The sequence below is a fragment of the Rattus norvegicus genome, chromosome 13, assembly GCF_021556685.1.
Source record: "Rattus norvegicus strain SHRSP/BbbUtx chromosome 13, alternate assembly SHRSP_T2T, whole genome shotgun sequence".
Taxonomy (NCBI): domain Eukaryota; kingdom Metazoa; phylum Chordata; class Mammalia; order Rodentia; family Muridae; genus Rattus; species Rattus norvegicus.
Window position 1 is genome coordinate 32791012 of NC_141546.1, and position 20707 is coordinate 32811718.

The window sequence follows — 20707 nt, forward strand, 5'->3', positions numbered from 1 at the left end:
GAGTTTTCCAGTAAGTTTAGAGAGTTCCTGGCTCTCTAGAGAGTAAACAGGGACAAATGACTTGGGGCAAATCCCTTCCCCAGGGCCACACTGCCTCCTGCCTGCCTCCTGATCCAGCCTCGCCACATCAGCAGGGTGGCTCTTGGAGAGTGCTCTGTCCTGAGCCAAGTCAGGGAAAGTGCGCAAGACCCTGCTCACTCACTGCAGGCCAACCTGAGCCCCAGGCCAGCGAGAGCGCCTGCTCAGAAAACAAGGGGACAGTGTCCTGAGCCCACCCACACACACATGCATACAGGTAGGTATGTACATTCTAGCACATTAGTGGACCTATACATGATGTACATATATACAGAAAAAGAACACAAAGAAGATTACATAATTGTTTATTTTTACATTGTTATTTACGTGTGTGGGTGTGGGTACGGGTACATGTGTGTGTGTTTAGGTTGGAGGACAACTTTCAGGAGTCAGTTCTATCCTTCTACTGTGTGGGTCCCAGGGATTGAACTCGGATCAGCAGGCATGGCAGCAAGCACCTTTATTTCCTGAGTCATCAAGCTGGCCCAAGACACCACTTTCAAACTCTTGCTATGCAAGTCTATTCCAGAGACTCACAGCACCTGTACCTCCTAGAGCCCTATTGGAAATACACAGGCTTGGGCCCAGCCACAGGCTCTGAATCTGCGTTTACAGTTCAGGGAAGGTCCCAGGTGATTTACATTGACGTTAGAGAAACCCTAGGTGGAGTTGAAGCTTTTGGCTAGACCTACTGGACTCCTCTTGGTGTGATGACCTTGAAGGCGTCTGTTAGCTGGCCTTCTCCATTGTCTTCGGAGTGCCCTAAGGTAGCAGCTCTTGGGGCTCGTAGATGACTCCTCTCCTCCTGATGGTGCAGTGTGCTCCTTGGGGTGAGGGAGTGCCCTGTCTCAGTGTGAAGACAGACATGCATGCGGAAGCGAAAGTATCCAGGTTGGGTGTCACATCTGTTGAAGTGCTTGACAGTGTTTGCAGAGAGCCCAGTGGTACTGAGCCCACTGGAGACATTACTTATCCATGAACCGGAGACGACCATGCGTAGGGAAATGGAAGACGAGGCTGGGGCTGGGGCCTATGGGAAAGCACAGGTGGACCCTCCTAGCTCTGCACCCTGGTTTTCAGACCTGGGTCCTGTGAAGAGGGGGCAGGGGACAAGGCCCGTGGTGAGCATTGAGACCAAGGAGCTGGTCTCTAGGTGAAGGCGTAGGATCTCGATGGAGCCATGGGGATCGGGAGCTCGGCACTGTTTGTTTTCTGGGCACTAAAGGCTATGCCACGACCTCCCTTCCTTCTGGACGGCAGAAGAGAGGAAGAGAGGGAGGCAGCAGCTGAGGACATCCTGGGTCCCAGCAGACTTCTGTGGGGCTCAGTATGGCTGTGTGCCTCCTTGGACAGCCCTTTTGTTGAATAAACAACTCCAAGCACACTAGCCAGAAAAGCACAATGCACCAGGGGGGAACAGGCACCACCCACAGAGACCTTCTGAATAGATTCAAAAAACGTGAGGGCTGACTGTGCATCGTCCTTGAGTAGCTCCTCTCACCTCTCTGTGCTTTGGTGTCCTCCTTTGTTCTGTGATAGGAAGATCATCATGGGGTTAGTAGATAGAGGAACAGTCCCTGGTACAGACATCGCAAAGGTACAGCCCCTCCCGTGGCTATCCTGACTTTGTAACTCCCTGGGACTCAGCTTCCTTGTGTCTAGCCTTAGGATTGCTCTGGCTGCTGTTCCCATTGCTGAGAGAGAGTCCCTCTTTCCAGCCTTGCAGTGAGCGCCTGAAGCTTTGAGCGCTGCGAGGAGAAAGCCAGGGTGCCTGCAGCCAAGGGCCTCCCACACTGCTCTTGCTCCTTGATTCCACCCAAAGGTTAAAGCCAGGAAGTGCTGGGGGGATGGCTAAGACCAGGTCATGGTAAGCACAGGCCAGAGTCACAATGCTGACACATGAGGTGCTTTGTTTCCATCTACAGGCCATGGCCACAGGTGGCTATGGGTTCAGTGTTGGGTGATTACTGGAGCCTGACAGTCAGGGGCATTCAGCCCTGCAGACTGGGCAGATGCCAAAAGGAGTGTGCAGAGGCGGCAACACCTAGTATATCCTTCCTCTCTCCTTCTTTCTCCCTCCCTCCTTCCCACCTTTCCCTCATTCTCTCCCTCCTCCCTCCCTGTATCCTCCCTTCCAGCCATCCTTCCTCCCTCCCTCCCTCTCTCCTTCCTTCCTTCCTTCCTTCCTTCCTCTCTCCCTCCTCCTTCCCTCCCTATCACCTTCCTCCTTTCTTTTTTCCCTCTCCCCAGTTCCTCCTTTCTTCCTTTCTTGTCTTCTTGGTTTCATGTAGCCCAGGCTGGCTTGGAACTCTACATGTTTCTGATCCTCCTGCCTCCGCTCCCTGCGTGCTGGGTACAGTTCTGTACCACTGTGCCTAGCTTTAGTTTTCTTTAAAGCTGTATATATTTGAACTTTATGTGTCTGAATGTTTTGACTGAATATAAGCATGTGAACTACATGTGTAAACTGCATGTGGAGGCCAGACAAGGGAGCAGAGATCCTGGAACTGGAGTTCCAGATGGATGTATGTTACCATGTGGGTTCCACCTCGGTCTTCATGAACATCAGTAAGGGCTTAGTAGGAGCTCGCCTGGAAACACAGGGGGCATGGCTTTGAAAGGAACCTTGGTTTCTTTCTCTTTCTCTGTTCTGTGAACTGAGCAGTTTTGCTGGACTGCAAGCTCGCCCCATGGTGTCCTGTCTTGGCTTTGACCTAAGGTAACGGCCAACTCTCATGGTCGCCTGAAGCTGTGGGCAGAGCGAGTCTTCTCTTCCATATTTGACTGCATTTGTTTTAGTCACACAAAACTGGTTATCGTGGTATAGTATGGCCTTCCCAGACTGGTGTGTGAGTGACATGGAAGCTCACAGAAAGACAAATGTCATATGCTTTCTCTCATTTGTGGTTCCTAGATTGTATACCGAAACAGGTGTGCATTACACAAACAGTAGAGGTAAAGTGTTTAGGGGGAGGTGTTTAGGGGGGCAGAGGAACTAACAGGAGGCAGAAGGGTGAGAAGAGGAAGATTGAGGTGTATGAACATGCTCTACATTCAGAATGTAAATGGAAGAAAACCTCAGAGTAGTTTAACAGGGAATGGGTTGGAAGGTTGCCTCACCAGCACAAAGGCCTAATTCCAACCCTCATGAAAATCCTGGGCACTGTGGTGTGCACCTATAACCCCAGCATTGGTGAGGCAGAGATGGACAGATTCTTGTGGCTCTCTGGCCGGTCAGCCTTGCCTAATTGCTGAGCTCTAGTCTGAGACTCCATGAAAACAGTGGATAGTTGTAGAAGTTTGGTCTGGTTCCTCCTCCCAGCCCCATGTTCCCAGAAATAAGACCCCAACTCAAAACGTATTTACAAATACCTTGGCCATTGTCTTAGGGTTTTTATTGCTATGAACAGACACCATGACCAAGGCAACTCTTATAAGGACAACGTTTAATTGGGGCTGGCTTACAGGTTCAGAGATTCAGTCCATTATCACCAAGGCAGGAGCATGATGGTATCCAGACAGATGTGGTGCAGGAGGAGCTGAGAGGTCTACATCTTCATCTGAAGGCTGCTAGTGGAAGACTGGCTTCCAGGCAGCTAGGACTAAGGTGTTAAAGCCCACACCCACAGGGCTACACCTACTCCAACAACAAGGCCACGCCTTCTAATAGAGCCACTCCTTGGACTGAACTTAGACAACCCATAATAGCCATAAAGCTAGGCTCTTCTCTGACTAGATCGTAACAATAAAACACATTTACTCTGACCTACGTTCTGCAACATGGCCGGTCACCTGTGCTCAGGTACCCACACCACCCCTTCTACCCAGGCAAATCGCCTATGCCTGGCTCTACCCCAGCATTCTTCCTGCCTCTCGGATGTCCCGCCTTCTAGTCTACCCTTCCCTACATACATAGGCTTTTAAATTGAGAGGCATCCATCCAATACACAAGATATTCTCTGTTCAGGCAGTATTCTTGAGGATGACACGTGAGGTTCTTTCTCTGGTCCCCACTAGTTCCTCTACGACTGTGTCCCCAAGACAGTGTCCTTTCCTCAAAAGGGATCATTAGTAACTTCTGCAATGACTCTTCTCTGAGGGCCCAAGACAGAGGTTGGAGACAGTATGCTTGAGGCAGGTGCCTCGTTTCACCTTCCACTTTGGGAGATACATAGTTGCTTTTTGTTGTTTGCTACAATGTGTTTGCCAAGCTAGCTGGCTCATCTACTCCTGGGGACTCTGGGAATTCAGGCCCTTCTGCTAGTGCTTTCAAGTGCTCTGTCCACTGAGCCACTCCTGCCGACCCTGCGGGCATATTTCAAAGGGAAACCAGTGTTTTCTAAGGGCTGGTCTGCTGCAGAAATCAAGAACTTGAAAGGTTCTGATTCTTCTAGTTTTGACCTTTCTGTTCTGTGAGACTCCATCAGAACTGGGCTTCTTTCTGTCTTCCATCTTTTCATTCACTCATTCTTTTTTCATTTCTTTACCTCCTTCCCTCCCCCTCCCTCCCCCCTTCTTCCATCCTGAGTCAGTTTTCAGCACGTAGGTCATGCTGGCCTTGAACTTGCAATCCTTTTACCTTAGCCTCCCAGCATCCCAGAGGCAGGAGCTGGTGCAGAGGCTATGGGAGGGTGCTGCTTACTGGCCTGCTCCTCATGCTCAGCCTTTATTCTTTTCTTTTCTTACTTTCATTCTTCTCTCATATCTTACATACCTACTTCAATTTCCATCCCTCCACTCCTCCCAGTCTCTCCCCATCCCCTCTTCCCCATACCAAAACTCTTCCTTTGTTTCCCTTAAGAAAAAAAACAACATGACTCCCAAGGGTATCCATCAAACGTGACCTAACAAGATATAATAAGACAGGGCACAAACCCTCATATCACAGCTGGATGTGGCAACCCAGTAGAAGAAACAGGATCTCAAGTGCAGGCAAAGGAGTCATAGATACTCCCCACTCCCACTGTTAGGAGCCCCACAAGAACACTGAGTTCCAAACCATAAAGTATCTGCAGAGGACGGGAAACTAAGACACTTCCTACAGCACCAAGCTGGGATCGAGCGTCTAATATGTCGGACTTTAGGGACATTTGAGACCCAAATTACAGGGGACATTAATGGCTCACTGGTTAAGACTGCTTGCTGCTCATCTAGAGGACTCAAGTTGGGTTCCCAGGCCCCATGTCAGGTGACTCTTAACTATCTGTAACTGTGGCGCCAAGGGACTCTAACACCCTCTTCTGGCTTCCAAGGCACCTGCATGTGTGCACATCCTCTGCCCCTCCTACACAAACAAAAATAAAGTTAATCTTTAAAAGAAACGGAAACCACACAGGGTGACATGCTGCAGGGAGTGTCTTAGTTTCCCTCCTGTTGCTATGAGAAGACATCCTATGCTGGCTCGACAAACAAGCCAGAGCCACCTGCCGGTGGGATGTGCCTTCACTCTGCACTTGGCACATGCACTGAGGTGTTGTGGCCCTAATCTTATGGCCCACCCAAGAGACGTATGCAATCCTGTGTGCAGAGCAGAGGGTCTTTCTTCCTTTCCTCTCCTCTCTTTTCCTCCCCTCCCCTCCCCTCCCCTTCCCTCCCTTCTCCTTTCCTACTCTTTGCCCAGTCACAGAAGTCACAAAAAAGCCACTTGCTAGCTACAGTGTTAGGGCATCACCTAATGAGGCTGGTGGCTCAATCGGACACAGTTACATGTGTCAACCTAGTGCTGGGGAGACAGAAGACAGATTACCCATGGTTCGCCCTAACCCGGGGGTTCTTGCTCCCTGAGAGAACCTGTCTAAGGAAACTAAGTGGAGAGCACTTGAGGAATGTCAGCCAAGGTTGTCCGCAGTCCCCATGAGAGTGCACACACACATGCACGCACACACACATGCGCGTGCCTGTGTGAACATGATGATTTTAGAGAGGAACGCCACACATGAGCCCGTGTGTTTCACATCACCTTGATCTACCGATGTGTTTGCATGTCTTTCTGGGCCTTTGGGTGACCACAAAAGATGATCATGGATGCTCCCTGCTCTTAACTCATCGTCTGCCCACCTTCAGGGCACATCTATGTCCACATTGATGGGAAACCAATGAGGCCAGCCAGACCCAGGTCCTCTTGGAAGCGCTCCTAAGGGGACGGAGACCACTCCTTACATCTATAGCAGGCATCCCCTCTCCAGAGTCTCCTCAAACTCACACCAGGGCCCCTCACCTTCTCCCAGCACCTCCTGACCCTAACCCACCAGTCGAGCAAGAGAGGGCTAGTGATGTCATTTGATTGATAGCTGAGGAAACCGAAGCTCCCAAGACTAGAATGGCTGTCACTTAATAGTGACTTCTAAAGCAGGGGTTGGGGCTTAGTTTTAGTGACTTCAGGCTCAACTCCGAATCACAAGTAGGGAGAGACCTTCCTTCCTCTGCAGACCTCCCTGCTGGCTACCCTGTCCTATCCTCAGGGTGAGAAGGCCCTGGACTAAATCACTGACAAAGGAGTCCCCTGTTCTGGCGGGACCCTGTCCGGCACACCCCAGCCGTGCTGGGCACCTCTCTTCTGCCATGTCTGTTGCACTGGCTTTCTGCACAGGAAGGCCAAACCTCTCGCTGAATTTGCTTCTCCCATCTGCATGTTTAGTGTGTGCTAGGTGTGAATGACCCAAGAGATTTCAATTTACATTGAGCAGAGGTTGAAAGTCTTACCCTTTGAGCCCCAGACTCTCTGTGCTCTGGACCTGGTTTAATAAAGTCCCCTAGAGAGATAACTCAGTCAGTAAAGCTTTACAGGTGTGAAGACCCGAGTCCAAAAGACCTATGTCAATTAACCTGAGTACCTGAAATCCCAGCCTGCATCCCAGGCCTGAAATCCGAGCAAAGATGGGAGGAGCCCTGTGCTTGCTGGTCAGCCACGCCTGGCCCACTAGGCAAGTTCCAGTGTGCTGAGACCCTTTGTCTCGAGACAGGACAAAGGTGGACAGGACTTGAGAGATGACACTGGAGGCTGACTTCTGGTCTCCACAGGCACCCGTGAATACACACATATACCCACACACAAAAAAATGGAAGGAAGAAAGGGAAGGAGGAAGGGAGAGAGGGAGGAAGGAAGGCAGTTCTGTCTGGATTCCTGCTTGGAAAGCGACAGAAGGGGAGGGTGGCCTGGGCAGTCTATAGGGCAAGCCCTCGCTCTGACTTCTCACCTGGGGAAGGGGAGAGAGTTAGGAGTCAACAGTTGTAGTGCCCAGATGTCTGCCTTTCTGAGTCTCAGGTAGCTCTGAAGGGTTCCCCAGCCTTAGTATCTGTGATGATGGCCAGATCCTAAGCAGATCCTAGCCCATAGCGCCAGATTGTCTTGCTACCTCCACACGGGCACATATGTCACGACCTTAGGGAATGGGCATCCCAGTCATAGAGGTTTCCATAAGGTCTGAATGACTGAGATAAATTATAAAGAAAACAAGATTACTTATGGATAGAAAAGAGGAGACTGGGGTGGGGCAGGAGTGCTGTGTGTGTGTGTGTGTGTGTGTGTGTGTGTGTGTTCATGTGAGTTCAATCCCCCTATCTCATTTTTTTAAAGGCAGGATGTGGTGGCCTGTATAATTTCCGAGCTGTGGAAGTGGAGATGGACTTGCTAACCAGCATAGTCAAATTAGTGAGTTTTAAGCCAGTGAGGGACTCTATCTAAAAGGCAAAGTGGTCTTAAGAATAACACTCAGGATTGACCTCGGGCCTCCACGTGCATGTATATAAGCACACACATGTTTATACAAACACTCACACACATATACACACTCACACACCACATATACACACATTCACACCACACACACATACACACACATGCTCACAACCACACACTACACACACTCGCACACTCATACACATATTCACACTCCACACACGCACACACACACTCACACACTCATACACACACTCACACACATTCACAACACACACACACTCACACACACACACACACACACACACACACACACACACACACACATGCTCGCACAGTTGAACTAAATATTGCTGGTCCTGGGAATCTCCTCCATCAGTCTTGGGAGGGAGGCCAATGGTGTCTGCTGTTGGGAAGGGGAGGGATCCTGTAGGCAGCTAGAGACCCTGAGCAGGAAGGCAAGTTCAGAGGAGCATCTGGGGAAGATGAGACAGCACCCTTGTTCATCAGAGAGATCAGCCAGGACCAGCAGGAGGGAGGCGCCCAGCCACATGAGGGATGACAGTATGTAGGAGGGTGGTGGGAAAAGAGCCACTGCTTCCCGATACCCCCCACTGCTGCTGCAAGGATTGGGACAGTGTGCATAGGAGCTCAGAGGGCCAGGAATGGCAGCACAGTGAGGGAGTCCAGCAGCATTTGGACAGAGCTGGCCAGGCCTCTGTGACCTGGAAAGGCCTGGAAGGACTGTTTGGGTGGTTTGAAGGCCAGCTCATCTGAATACCCCACAGCGGAAAGACCACTCAGGGTAATGGGGCAGACAGAGGTGCCCATTGCCTTTGGGGGCCCTACGTGACTCGGAGTGCGTTCCGCCCCGCTCTCCAGGGCTGTGAGCAGTCTTCTTTGGCGGACGCATCACAAGCAGAGAATTTGATCCATATGCTGCCGATTCCTTTACTCTGAACTCATCGCATGCCCTCTTTCAAGCTCTTTGATGCCCAGCAGGACTCACAGGCCTTTTACGAGCTCACTCTGGGCCCTGCCCATCCTGTTATGCATAAGGAAGGGAAGTGCATCAGGGTCTAAGCAGACACAGACTCTGAGAGGCTATGGTTCTGAATTCTAAGCGTGTAGGGTTGAATGCCAACCCCTACAATCATTCTCCTTCAGCCTCTGGGGATGCGCTCAGCTGCTTTGCAGAGACCAACGGCCTAGTGGCAGACTGGAAAGGGCTCTGGGTTTTCTCTTGTCTCCAGTAACGGGGCTTGCCTTGGCTCTGTTATGGGCAGGGTGAGGTTAGGTGATGGAAGGAAAGGTGGGCCCAGCGTGATTTGTTTCCTCTGAGCTAGGGCACTTACCTCCTTGTCCTCAGGGGCACTGCAGATGCTTAAGGTTCTGGTAGGGGGAGGGAGATGGTTCAGCTGGTAAAGTGCTGCTGTTCACATCTCTGGTACTCACAGAAGAGCTGAGCACTTCAACCAGCACTCAGCCCACATGTTGATTTCAGCCCTGAGGCAGACACAGGAGGACCCCTGGAGCCTGATCGTCAGCCATTCTCACCAAATTGGCAAACTCCAAGTTCAGTGAGAGACCCTGTCACAAAAAATTAATATAGGCGGGTTGGGGATTTAGCTCAGTGGTAGAGCACTTGCCTAGCTAGCGCAAGGCCCTGGGTTCGGTCCCCAGCTCCAAAAAAAAAAAAAAAATTAATATAGGGGGCTGGAGAGATGGCTCAGTGGTTAAGAGCACTGGCTGCTCTTCCAGAGGTTCTGAGTCCAAATCCAAGCAACCACATGGTGGCTCACAACCATCTGTAATGAGACCTGATGCCCTCTTCTAGTGTGTCTGAAGACAGCTACAGTGTACTTACATATAAGAAATAAATCTTTAAAAAATAATATGGGACTGAGGGTCGTGCCTCAGGCAGTAAAGTGCCTGCCCCACAAGCATGAGGAACTGAATGCGGGACCCCAGCACCCAGCTATGATCTGGGCACGGCAGCATATGCATTTAATCTCAGCACTCAGGAGGCAAAACTGAGCGTATCTCTGTGAGTTCAGGGCTAGGTTTGGTCACACTTCACCCACCCCACCCATCCACCCCACCCACCCACTTCACCCACTCCATCACTCCATCCACCCACTCCACCCCACCCACTTCACCCACTCCATCCACCCACCCCACCCCACCCGCTCCATCCACCTCACCCCACCCACCCCACCCACCCCACCCACCCCACCAAAGGAACTTGTAAGCTTGGGGTAGAGACACACGGATCCCTGGGGCTTGCTGACGAGTCAGTCTAGCCAAGCCAGTGAACTGAGGCTCAGTAAGCAACCCTGTTACAGACAGGTGGAGAACCAGAGAGACGGCTGAATGGCTAATGGTATGTTCTGTGCCTGCAGAGGACTCAGGTTTGGCTCTCAGAACCCATGTGGTAGCTTACAACTATCTGTAACTCCTGTTCCAGGGAATCTCTTGTTCTCTTCTGGTGAGCTCGCCTCCTGCTGGCTTCAGGGAGATATATATGTGGTACCCAGACATGCATTCAACCAAAACGCTTATAGAGATAAAATAGAAATAATAAATCTTTTTTTTAAAGATTTATTTGTTTATTACACTGTACATTGTAGCTGTCTTCAGACACACCAGAAGAGGGCATCAGATCCCATTACAGATGGATGCGAGCCACCATGTAGTTGCTGGGAATTGAACTCAAGACCTCTGGAAGAGCAGTCAATGCTCTTAACCACTGAACCATACCTCCAGCCCAGAAATAATAAATCTTAAAAAATAGGGCAATTGAGGAAGATGCTCAATGTCAACCTTGAATACACACACACACACACACACACACATACACACATACACCTACACGCATGTACCTATATTCACACACACAGGAACATATATGGACACACACACACACACATACACACACACACACACACATACACAGAGGACAAGAAAAAATATGTGGAGAGTGATCCAGGAAGAAACTAGATATTGAGTTCTGGCCTTCTCTTACACAAACATACACACATGCATTCACACACACACACACACCATCATCATCATCATCATCATCATCATCATCATCATCATCATCATCATCATCATCATCACCACTACCACCACATTGCCTGTCTTAAGGAAAGGAGCGTCAGAGGCAGGAAGAGGCGAGGATGAGCTCTAATCAGGTCTGCTAATCCGACATGACCCTACCCTCTCTCCAGGATCACTTGTGTTTGTAATGGCATAGCTAGGGAAAGGAATCCGGTGTACACTTGTGCACAGCAGGGCTTGAAGAGGGAATTTATGGGGACACGTCTCATCATCAAGGAAGAGGGGCATCTGGACTGCTTTGTAAAGTCTTGGCGACTAGCTTACATCTTACAAGTGTGTCCAACATGCTGCCATCGAGCCACATGTGGAATTGAATTGCTCTGAATGTGGCCTTACACAAAACCATAAAGCTACCGCAAACATTATAAGGTTTTCCACCCCCCTCCCTTCCCCTCCCTCCTCCCTTCTCCTTCCCTCATCCCTCCCTCACCCATCCCTCCCTCCCTTTCTCCCTCCCTCTCTCCTCCCTCCCTGTCTCCCTCTCTACCTTTCTCCCTTTCTCCCTCATCATTCCTTCCTCTCTTCCTCCTCTCTCCCTCCTCCCTCCCTCCCTTCCTCTCTCCTCCCTCCCTCTCTCCCCTTGTTCTTTTTTTAGCAGTAGTTACTGGGCTGGGGTGCTCTTGAACATGAACTTTGAAGATGAAGACATCGTGACATGATGTTGTCATCTGCAAAGTTCATGTTTGAGGACCATGTAATCAAGTTACAATATATCCAGTTCTGGTGAGGCGATGACTCAGAGGAAGAAGCACCTGCCACCAAGCCTGACAGCCTGAGTTTGATCCTGGGGCTCCACTTGGTGAAAGGAGAGATTCTGATACTGAAAGTTATTTTCTACCCCCTCCTCACACACAAAATAAATATGTATAAAAATAAATGTTTGCATTTTTCCACGAAAGAGGGCTAGAAAGATGGCTCCTCAGCTCAGAGCACTGGCTGCTCTCCGTTACTGAGGATCTTGGTTCAATTCCTGGTGCCCATGTAGTGCCTCAAAACCTTTTGTGATTCTGGTTCCAGGGACCTCTTCTGGCCACTTCGGATACTGCACACGTGTGGTACATAGACATTAAAGTAGGCAACACACAATTGTAAAAATTTTTCACACACTCACCAAGTCTCACAACGTTTGTAGTGAGTTTATAATTTAGTGTTGGGCTGCACTTGAGGCTATCCTGGGCATATACACAGCATATACACAGCAGGTTGGATGCGATCATACTCGAGTTGAGCCGCATTACATTATGTGTAAACTACTCTGCAGGGTCCCTCTTGTTTCACAGAGGATGTAAGCTGTGAATGGGATAAGCACATGATGCAGGCATTGTAACTGAGAGTAAAGACTCATCTAGTTCTAAGATGGCATTGGAACTGTTTGCTATGGTGACCTCATTTGCAGAAGGGGACAAACCCAAGGCTAGCTTCAGCCCTGCGAACCCCAATCAGGATGCAAGACAGAAGGCAAGGCCTGTTCTCACCAGTGCACATGGAAACCCAAACCATGGGTCATTTTGGTAGTCTAGGGCTCACCGGGGAGTCAGGGAGGTGTGCACACACAGCAGGGCCAGGCTGAGTGTCTCAGGCCTCTGGTGACCTTTCTATTTCTTGGACTAACTGGGCAGTCTTGCTTCACCTTTGGTGAAAGAAATTGAAGACAGCTGTGCCAGGCACGAGTGACCCCTGCCTCTGCCAGTACAAATACATCACTTTAGAGCAATCACACAGCATTGTGCCATGTCAAACAGGGCATTGGCAGCCGAGTTCACAGTGGACTTTTGAGGCCAGGGGGCCTCAGCCAACTTTGGGGATGGCTTAAAGGATAGACAGACATCTAGGAACCAGTCTTACTACCATGGCCACTTATGTGGATGAGCCCCTGTTTTGCTGGGCTCCCTAATTCTCAGGGATGCCATGGAGTGTACAATGGGACAACTCGGGAATACCAGTCAGTGCTCATTGTCAACTTGACAGAATCTAGAGTTAGTGTAGAAACAGATTTCTGAGAGGGTTTCCAGATCGGGTTAACAGAGGAGCCATCTTAACTGTGGGCAGCACCCTCCCATGGACTGGGGAACTGGGTTAAATAAAGGGGAGAAAGTGAACCAAGCACCAGCATCCATCTCTATCTGCTCCCTGTCTGCAGATGCCAGCTGCCTCAATGCCCCTGCTGCGGGGACATCCCAGACACGGTAGACCGTATCCCCGCAAACTGTGAGTCAAAATAAACCTGTCCCAGTTAAGTCCCTATTGCTGGGCTGAAGACTACGGATAAAAGCAGCTTACACAGTAAAGGTTTATTTCACCTCCTATTGCCATCCACCAGGAAGCGGGTGAGGCAAGAACCCGAGGCAGAAGCCTGGAAACAAAGGGCATGGGAAAATGCTTCTTGTTGCCTCGTTCAGTTTTCTTACGCCACCCAGAGCCACCTGCACATGCTTGACACCACCCACAGTGGGGTGGGCCCTCCTAAGTCAATCATTAATAAAAAAAAATGGCCTCAAGAACTTGCTTACAATCTAATCTGATGGAGGCAAGTTTTCAGTTGAGATTCCCTCTTCCAGATATGTTTGCATTTGTGTCAAGTTGACCAAAAACAAACTCCTTCCTGAGGCTGCTTTTGTCAGGAATTGATCACAGTGATGGGCAAAGTAGCTAATACAAGAAGCCTGGGAACTCTAGCCTCAGCCCCATGGCTCACTCCCAGCATTGCTTAGACATGTCTGGCTTTCTCACCTGTCAAGTGGGTATAGAATGGGGGCTGGTGGATTGGTCCATGAATGAAGTGCTTGCCTACAAGTATGGGGTTCTGAGTTTGGTCCAAGATCCATTAAGGGAAGACTACTGTGGTGGCTCCCACTGTAATCCCAGGGCTGGGGCAGTGGAGACAGGTGGATTCCCATGACTTGCTGGCCTTGCCAGCTTTGCAGTTTCAGGTCAGCAAGAAACATGCCTCAAAAAAAAAATGAGGCAGACAGTGCTGAGAAATAGTCACTAAGATTAACCTCTGACCTCCATGTGAACATACACTTGTGCCCACAAACACATGCTCATCCATACGTTCACACACCCCTCCAATAAAAGTCTGAGAAGGGACAAACCTCAACAGGAGAATGGAGAGAGCATCACTGTGGCAAAGCTTGCAAGAGAAGAGCCAGGCAAGCAGAACTTCAGGACGGTGTGCTGGGGTGATGGCAGCATGTGACAAGGCCCTGGGGTAGATTCCAATGAGTTCCAGGCCTATGTGGCTAAAGGGACCCTGGTAAGTTACAGCCAAAGAATCAGGCAGGAGGCTGGCTCTTGGCCTAGTGGACCACATTCAAGTGGCATGTGTACATGTGTATTGTGTGTATTTGTGTGATTTGTGTAGTTTTGTATTGCAAGTGTACATGTGTTGCGTATATTGTTATGGGTTATTTGTGTGAATGTGTGTACCTTCTGTAATGTGTTTTAGATGTGCATGGATGTCATCTGCATGCTTCATATACGCATACTGTGTATATAGATGTCTGGTATTTGTATTGTTTATACATATGTGCTGTGATGTGTATGTACTATGTGAATATGGCTGCCTGGATGTACACAGACTTTTTTGGTATGTGAGCAGTTTGTGCATATGTATATAGTTTGTATATTATGTGTTATGTGTATTGTATATGTACAGTGTAGTATATGAAATATGTTATGCATGAATGTGTGTACTTTGTGTATGTGTGTGCTGTCATGTGTGTATTTTGTGCATGTGTGGTGGTAAAGTGTGTGTTTTATGTAGATGTGTATTGTATGTATGTTGTGGGTATGTGGTTTATGGAATGTGCTATATGATCATATGTATTGATGTGTGTTATTTGTATGTGGCTACATACATGTGTGTGATCTGTATTCTGTTTATTGCATGTAAATTAGGTGGGTTGTATATGTTATCTGCATTCTATGCACATGTGTACTGTGTGCATGTATAGTGTGTATATATTATATATACTCAGTTCTGTGCATTCATATGCTATGAATGTATGTGTACATAATCTATGTATGTGTTCTTGGGTCCATTTGAAGTATGTAAGTGTAGTTGGTATAAATATGTATATGGTCTGCATGTCGTGTGTTCAGTGTACACAGGTACTGTGTATATATGTAGTTTGTGTGCACATGTGTGCTCTGGTGGTCTGTGTGGTATACATTCCAGTGTGTTGCATGTATTCAAACCAGTGTAGCCCTGGGAAGAATGGCCCTTCCTCTGTGCATTGCCTGCCCTTGACAAAGGGCCATAGCTCTGTAGATATTGGGAGGACACTTCTACCCAGGATCTCTCCTTACCTCTTGCTGTTCTAAGTCTTCCTGTTCTGCCATTGGCCTGTCCTCCCCCATTCTCCAGAACCTTGGAGACCCTCCCTGCAACCTTCTTGCACTGCACAGCCAGCAGTTCAAGCCTCATCTCTGTACTTTCCAGTCTTCCTCTTCACATCTCACAGGGGCTTCGGGCTCTCTAGGTATAGGGACAGCTCAACTCTATTCGGGTCTGGCAACAAGGCCTTGGTGACATCTCTATCTGGTTGTCCCTTTGTCATGGAGTCCCAGGCTGAGGGTACCATGACAGGCCCCAGGCAAGCCTTTTCTGGCTTCCACAGGTGGTGGGTAAGGAGTATTTGTCCCTTACAAGGTGCACAGCAGCTGGTGACCAGCACCTCTCTTCACGAGATCTCACTTAGTGTTTCTATTACTGTGACAAAACACCATGACCTAAAGCAACTTGGAGAAGAAAGGATTTATTTCAGCGTACAATTCCATAATGCAGGCCATCCAATCATCAAAGGCAGTTAGGGCACGAACTCATGGTGGGATCCTGGAGGCAGGAACTGACATAGAGGCCATGATGGGACACTCTCTGCTGGCTTGCTTCCATGGTTTGCTCAATCTGCCTTTTTATAGCACCCAAGACCACCAGGCCAGGGGTGGCACCACCTACAGTGAGCTGTCTATACCCTCTCATGTCAATCATCATTCAAGAATAAGTCCCAGAGTCTAACCCACAGGCTAATCCTTTGGGGGCAGTTTCTCAGTTGAGGTTCTGTCTTCCCAAATGACTCTAGCTTATGTCAAGTTGACATAAAACTTGCCGGCAGCCATGACATCCTCCAGAAGCTACACAGAAGCATATACTGTCTGCTGCTTAGAGCACATCCCTCACCACCATGAGATGGAGAGGTGGGAGGTCAGGGAACGGAAGGCATTCAGAGTGGGGAGGTTCTGGGAAGGAGTCTGGTCCTGGGGTCCCAGGTCAATTTGGTCCTGAGGACAGGCCATAGATGTTATTGGGGTTGTCTGAGGGGCCCCTTGAGAAACAGCTTGCTCTCACTCGACCTTCTCTCCTGGGCATGGCCAGCAGCCAGTTCCTCCATTTATGCATCCCTGCCCTTGCATTCCTTTGGCCCTGGGTAGCCCTTCATATACTCAGGTCAAGTGCCAGTGGCCTCACTGCATAATCCCCTTGAACTGCTGTCTGTGGTGGCAGCTAGCTGCAGGTGACATGGACTGTGAATGTTTCCAGTACATCACAAAGACACTTCATGGGGGCTCCCAGGCTGTACCCTTTTGCTGGCCTCCTGCCAGCAGCATCCAGCCACTTTGGCCTGAAGCGCTGCTGTGGTATGACAGGCACTGAACTGGAAAGATCACAGGTTCCCCTGTTCCTGGGGTGACCTGAGAGAGATGTCCTCCACAGTCTCTACGATTTCGGACACCTGGCTAGCAGTTGGTAGTGCTGTTTGAGCAGGGTTGGGAGAAGCGTCCCTGGGGGTGGACTTTAGGGTTTCAAACCTTAAAGTGTTCTTGGCTCTCTCTGTTTCATGCTTGTAGCTCAAGGTGTGAGCTCTCAGCACCCAGATCGAACCCCATGCCTGCCTGCTGCCATGCTTCCCATCATGATAGATCCTTCTCCCTCTGGGTACGGAGCCCAAACAAACCCTCCCTCCTATAAGTCGCCTTGGTCACAGCAACAGAAAAGTAACTAGTTCATTCCCCAAAGTTGTGGATTTATGATAACTTCTGAACGTGGGACAGGTACATCGAAGGGCTGGTGACCCAGAAGAAGTGATCAGTGTCGTCGTGTCTTGGTAAACAGTAGGACACAAGACAGTGACATGAAGGACGGGGTTTACAAGAGCTCAACTCAGTGCACATGATGTTGCTGAGCCCGTGGTGTGTGTGTGTGTGTGTGTGTGTGTGTGTGTGTGTGTGTGTGTGTGTGTGCTCTTAAAAATCTTCTTGTCCCCAGGTTCCAGTGATCTCCATCTCTCAGCTTTTTGCTCTTTGGTCCTCAGCCTCTTTCTGAGGAGCCTGCCATTCTGTCCACTTCGTATGGGATTGTTCCCTGGGCTATCCTGGGCTCATTGCACTGCCCCTTCGTGTGTGTGTGTGTGTGTGTGCTAGAGAAGCACCTTGGTTGTCACTCCTTAGCTGCCATCTACCTTCTTTTGTCACACTTGGTCTCTCACTGATCTGGAACTAGCTAAGTGAGCTAAGCTGGCCAGCCAGTGATCAGTGATCTTTGGGAATCCCTTTGTTTTTACCACCTCAGCACTGGGCTCACAATCGTGTGCTCTCATACTTTGCACTGGGCTCACAATCACTTATTCTCACACCTTACACTCTCACACCGGCTGCTCTTGCTCTAATTTGATGTGGGTTCTGGGGTCAAGCTCAGATCCTTGTGACCGTGAGTCAGTCCTTTACCAACTAAGCCAATCCTCTCTTCCCCTCCTGCTTTCTCCCTCTCCTTCCTTCCTTCTCCCTTCTTCTGCCCCCTGGTCCTTCTCCCCTCTCCATTCTTACTTCTCTCTTCCCTCTTTCCATCCAACCTCACCTTACTCTGATCTCTGCTGAGCTCATCCTGGCTGGCAGAATTGAGAACAAAGAAGACCACAGGGTAAGCAAGGGTCACTGGGTCTGGCCGACATTTTGAGAATGACTAAGACACTTTAGGTAGACCATGAGGTCCAGGATGAGGTCAATTTTTGTCACCTAAGTGAGAACACATGGGGTGCAGAGTCCAGAGTCCAGAGTGGACTCTTCAACTCCTCAGTGGACAAGACAGTCACAGGTGAAGGTGCACAGAAGGCCCTATGCGTCTAAGAAAGAGGAACAGAAGGTCAGTGAGGGAGACTTCAATGGTTTCTGGAGAAGCCAATGCTGGCACTGGGTAGAGGTTGTGCTTGACACGGCTTGGGGCTGCGGTCAACATGGCCACTCTCAAGTGTTCCTTGGGGGTCTCTTGTGTACCATGTGATAAATCACTGCACATGGGTGGCAAACTGATACCCCCTAGGACAGCATGGAGGGTAAGAGCTGAGGGTGAGCCAGTGAGATGCCTTTAGTAGTTAAACGCTGCCAAGCCTGATGACCTGGGTTTGAGCCCTAGACTCACTTGGTGGAAAGAAAGAACCGACCAACTCCTGCAATTGTCCTCTGACTTCCTCGTGTGCGTGGAACACACACACACACACACACACACACACACACACACACACACACACCTTGGAAAAAGATTACCACCAAAGTCTCCAAATATCATCCAGAATGCTCTGGTGTCCTATGCTGGCTTCCAAGATTGTTTAGCCAAGGATAACCTTGAACTTTTGAACCTCCTGCCTCCACCTCTGGAGTGCTGAGATCATATGGTGCACACAACCATTTCTGGCTTTTGCAGTGCTGGGGATGAGACCCAGAGCTTTGTGCACATCATTCTAACAACGGAGCACCACCCCAGTCCTTCTGTTATTGCTTCTTGAACTGGCCCAGCAGGATCCCTTTTAGATCCTTTGCCTGGTTCCACCCCCATCCCCCAGGGAATTCATGTGGCTGACTCTCTTCCTTTATGGCTGTGCCCTCTTTGAGCCACAGAAGGAGTCTTTCATGATCCCCTTATTTAAACATCATTACTTGGGGGTGGGGGTCACTAGGTTAGGTGGGGGTCACCAAGGACCCTAGTTTGATCCCTAAAAACCATGTAGAGAAGCTGGGTGACGCTGTTGGAGCTCAGCCAATCTAATGCCTGCCTGGCGTGCCTGAGGCCTTGCGTTGTTCAATCCCTAGTGCAGCAGAAGCGGGTGTGGTGGCACGCCCCTGTCATCCCATTGTCTGTGAGGCAGAGGCAGCAGGATCAGAAGTTTAAGGTCATCCTTCTTTACAGACAGAGTTCAAAGCTGGCCTGAGCTACCTCAGACCCTATCTTAACACCAACACCAGCAAAGCCAGGTGTGGTGTTCTGTGCCCATGGTCCCAGTCCTGGTCGATTCTTGGGACTAACTAGCTAGCCAATCGAGCAGAATCCATGAGATGCAGGCCAGTGCCAGACGCTGTCTCAGAAAACAAGGGTAGTGTGTAAGAAACAATACCAAGATTGGTCTTAAACTTCCTCATGCATACACATTGCCACAACACAGGGACATGTACACACACACACATATACACACACACAGGGAAACATGCACACACACACACATGCACATACACATACACACACACACAGGAACATGTACACACACACACGCACACACAGGGACACATACACACACACATACACACACACATGAACATGTACACACAAGTACACACATGTACACAGGAATGTGTACACACACATGCACACATATGCATACACACGTACATGCACACAAACATCACGCAAGGAACATGTACACACACACACACACACACCTCTTGTTTCATTTCTGTCAGGCTGATAAAATATTCTGACAAGAGCAGCTTAGGGAAGAAAGGGTTTCTTTTAGCTCATGATTTTGGCTCAGTCCTTGACTGTGGGGAAGTCAGGACAGCAGGGATTTGAAGCAGTTGGTGGCAACCATAGTCAAGGGCAAAGAGAAACTGAACTCATGCATGTTTGTGTGCCAACCATTTTCTCTGGCTTTATTGTTTTGTTTTGTTTGGGGTGCTGTTTTCATGCACAGTCTGGGACCCAAACCCAGAGAAAGGTGCCACTCATTTTTAGGTTGGGTTCTCCCACTTAATTAACATAATCAAGACAATGTCCCACAGACGGCAGGCCCACAGGCCAACCTGATAGAGACAGTTCCTCCTTGGGATTCCTCCAGGTGATTCTAGATTGACCACGAAACCTAACTATACCAGTTGACAATTAAAGCTGTCACATTCTTCTTGTTACTCCTCCACACCACCCCCACTCCCCCACCCCCCATATTACCTGAAATCACATTTTCTTTGTGTTCCTGCACAGTCTTCCTGTGTCCAAGGACAGGGTCACAGTTCCTTCTGCTGGGTAATCAATGTGCACGCACAAAAATGGCTCTCAACATATTTGTGGAATGAGTGTGAAGGAGGATGGACGGGAGGGTGGGTGGGGCAAGCCTGGCTCCTGCTTCAGTCTGTGTATGTCAGTGCAGGACGGGGTTTCCTAAGAAGGGGGTGGGGGGTGTCGATTGCCAAACACATTTCAGATGGCTAGAGGCTGCAAAGGGGAAAAAACAAAGCTATAAAACCACTAGATGAAAAGACAGGAGAATATTTTCATGATCTTGGAGGAGAGACAGCATTCCTAAGCAGGACATGAAATCCAGAAGCTAGCGAGGAAAACCTCAACAGGCTCGATTACATAAAAATAAATGCTTCTGCATGGTCCAAAACACGATAAACAAAGTTAAAAGACCTGACCAGGGGAGAAATTTAAAACATGTGTAATGACCAACAGATTAATGTCGTAACGTATAATGAGGTCCCATGAGGCAAGAAGAAAAAGCATACTCAACCTGGCAGGGAAAAAAACCCCAAACAAATAAGAAAAAAACACAAGATGGGGGT

General features: G+C 49.3%; 1 long non-coding RNA gene across 1 annotated transcript; it reads right to left on the reverse strand.

Moving 5' to 3' along the window:
• Positions 1–371: 371 nt before the first annotated feature.
• On the reverse strand, positions 372–20178 carry LOC148001574 (uncharacterized). The gene is made up of 3 exons (XR_015636332.1): positions 20094–20178; positions 9112–9346; positions 372–1608 (listed from the first exon to the last, which is right to left on the reverse strand). It is a non-coding gene; the product is annotated as an uncharacterized LOC148001574 (long non-coding RNA).
• Between the last annotated feature and the right edge of the window lie 529 nt (positions 20179–20707).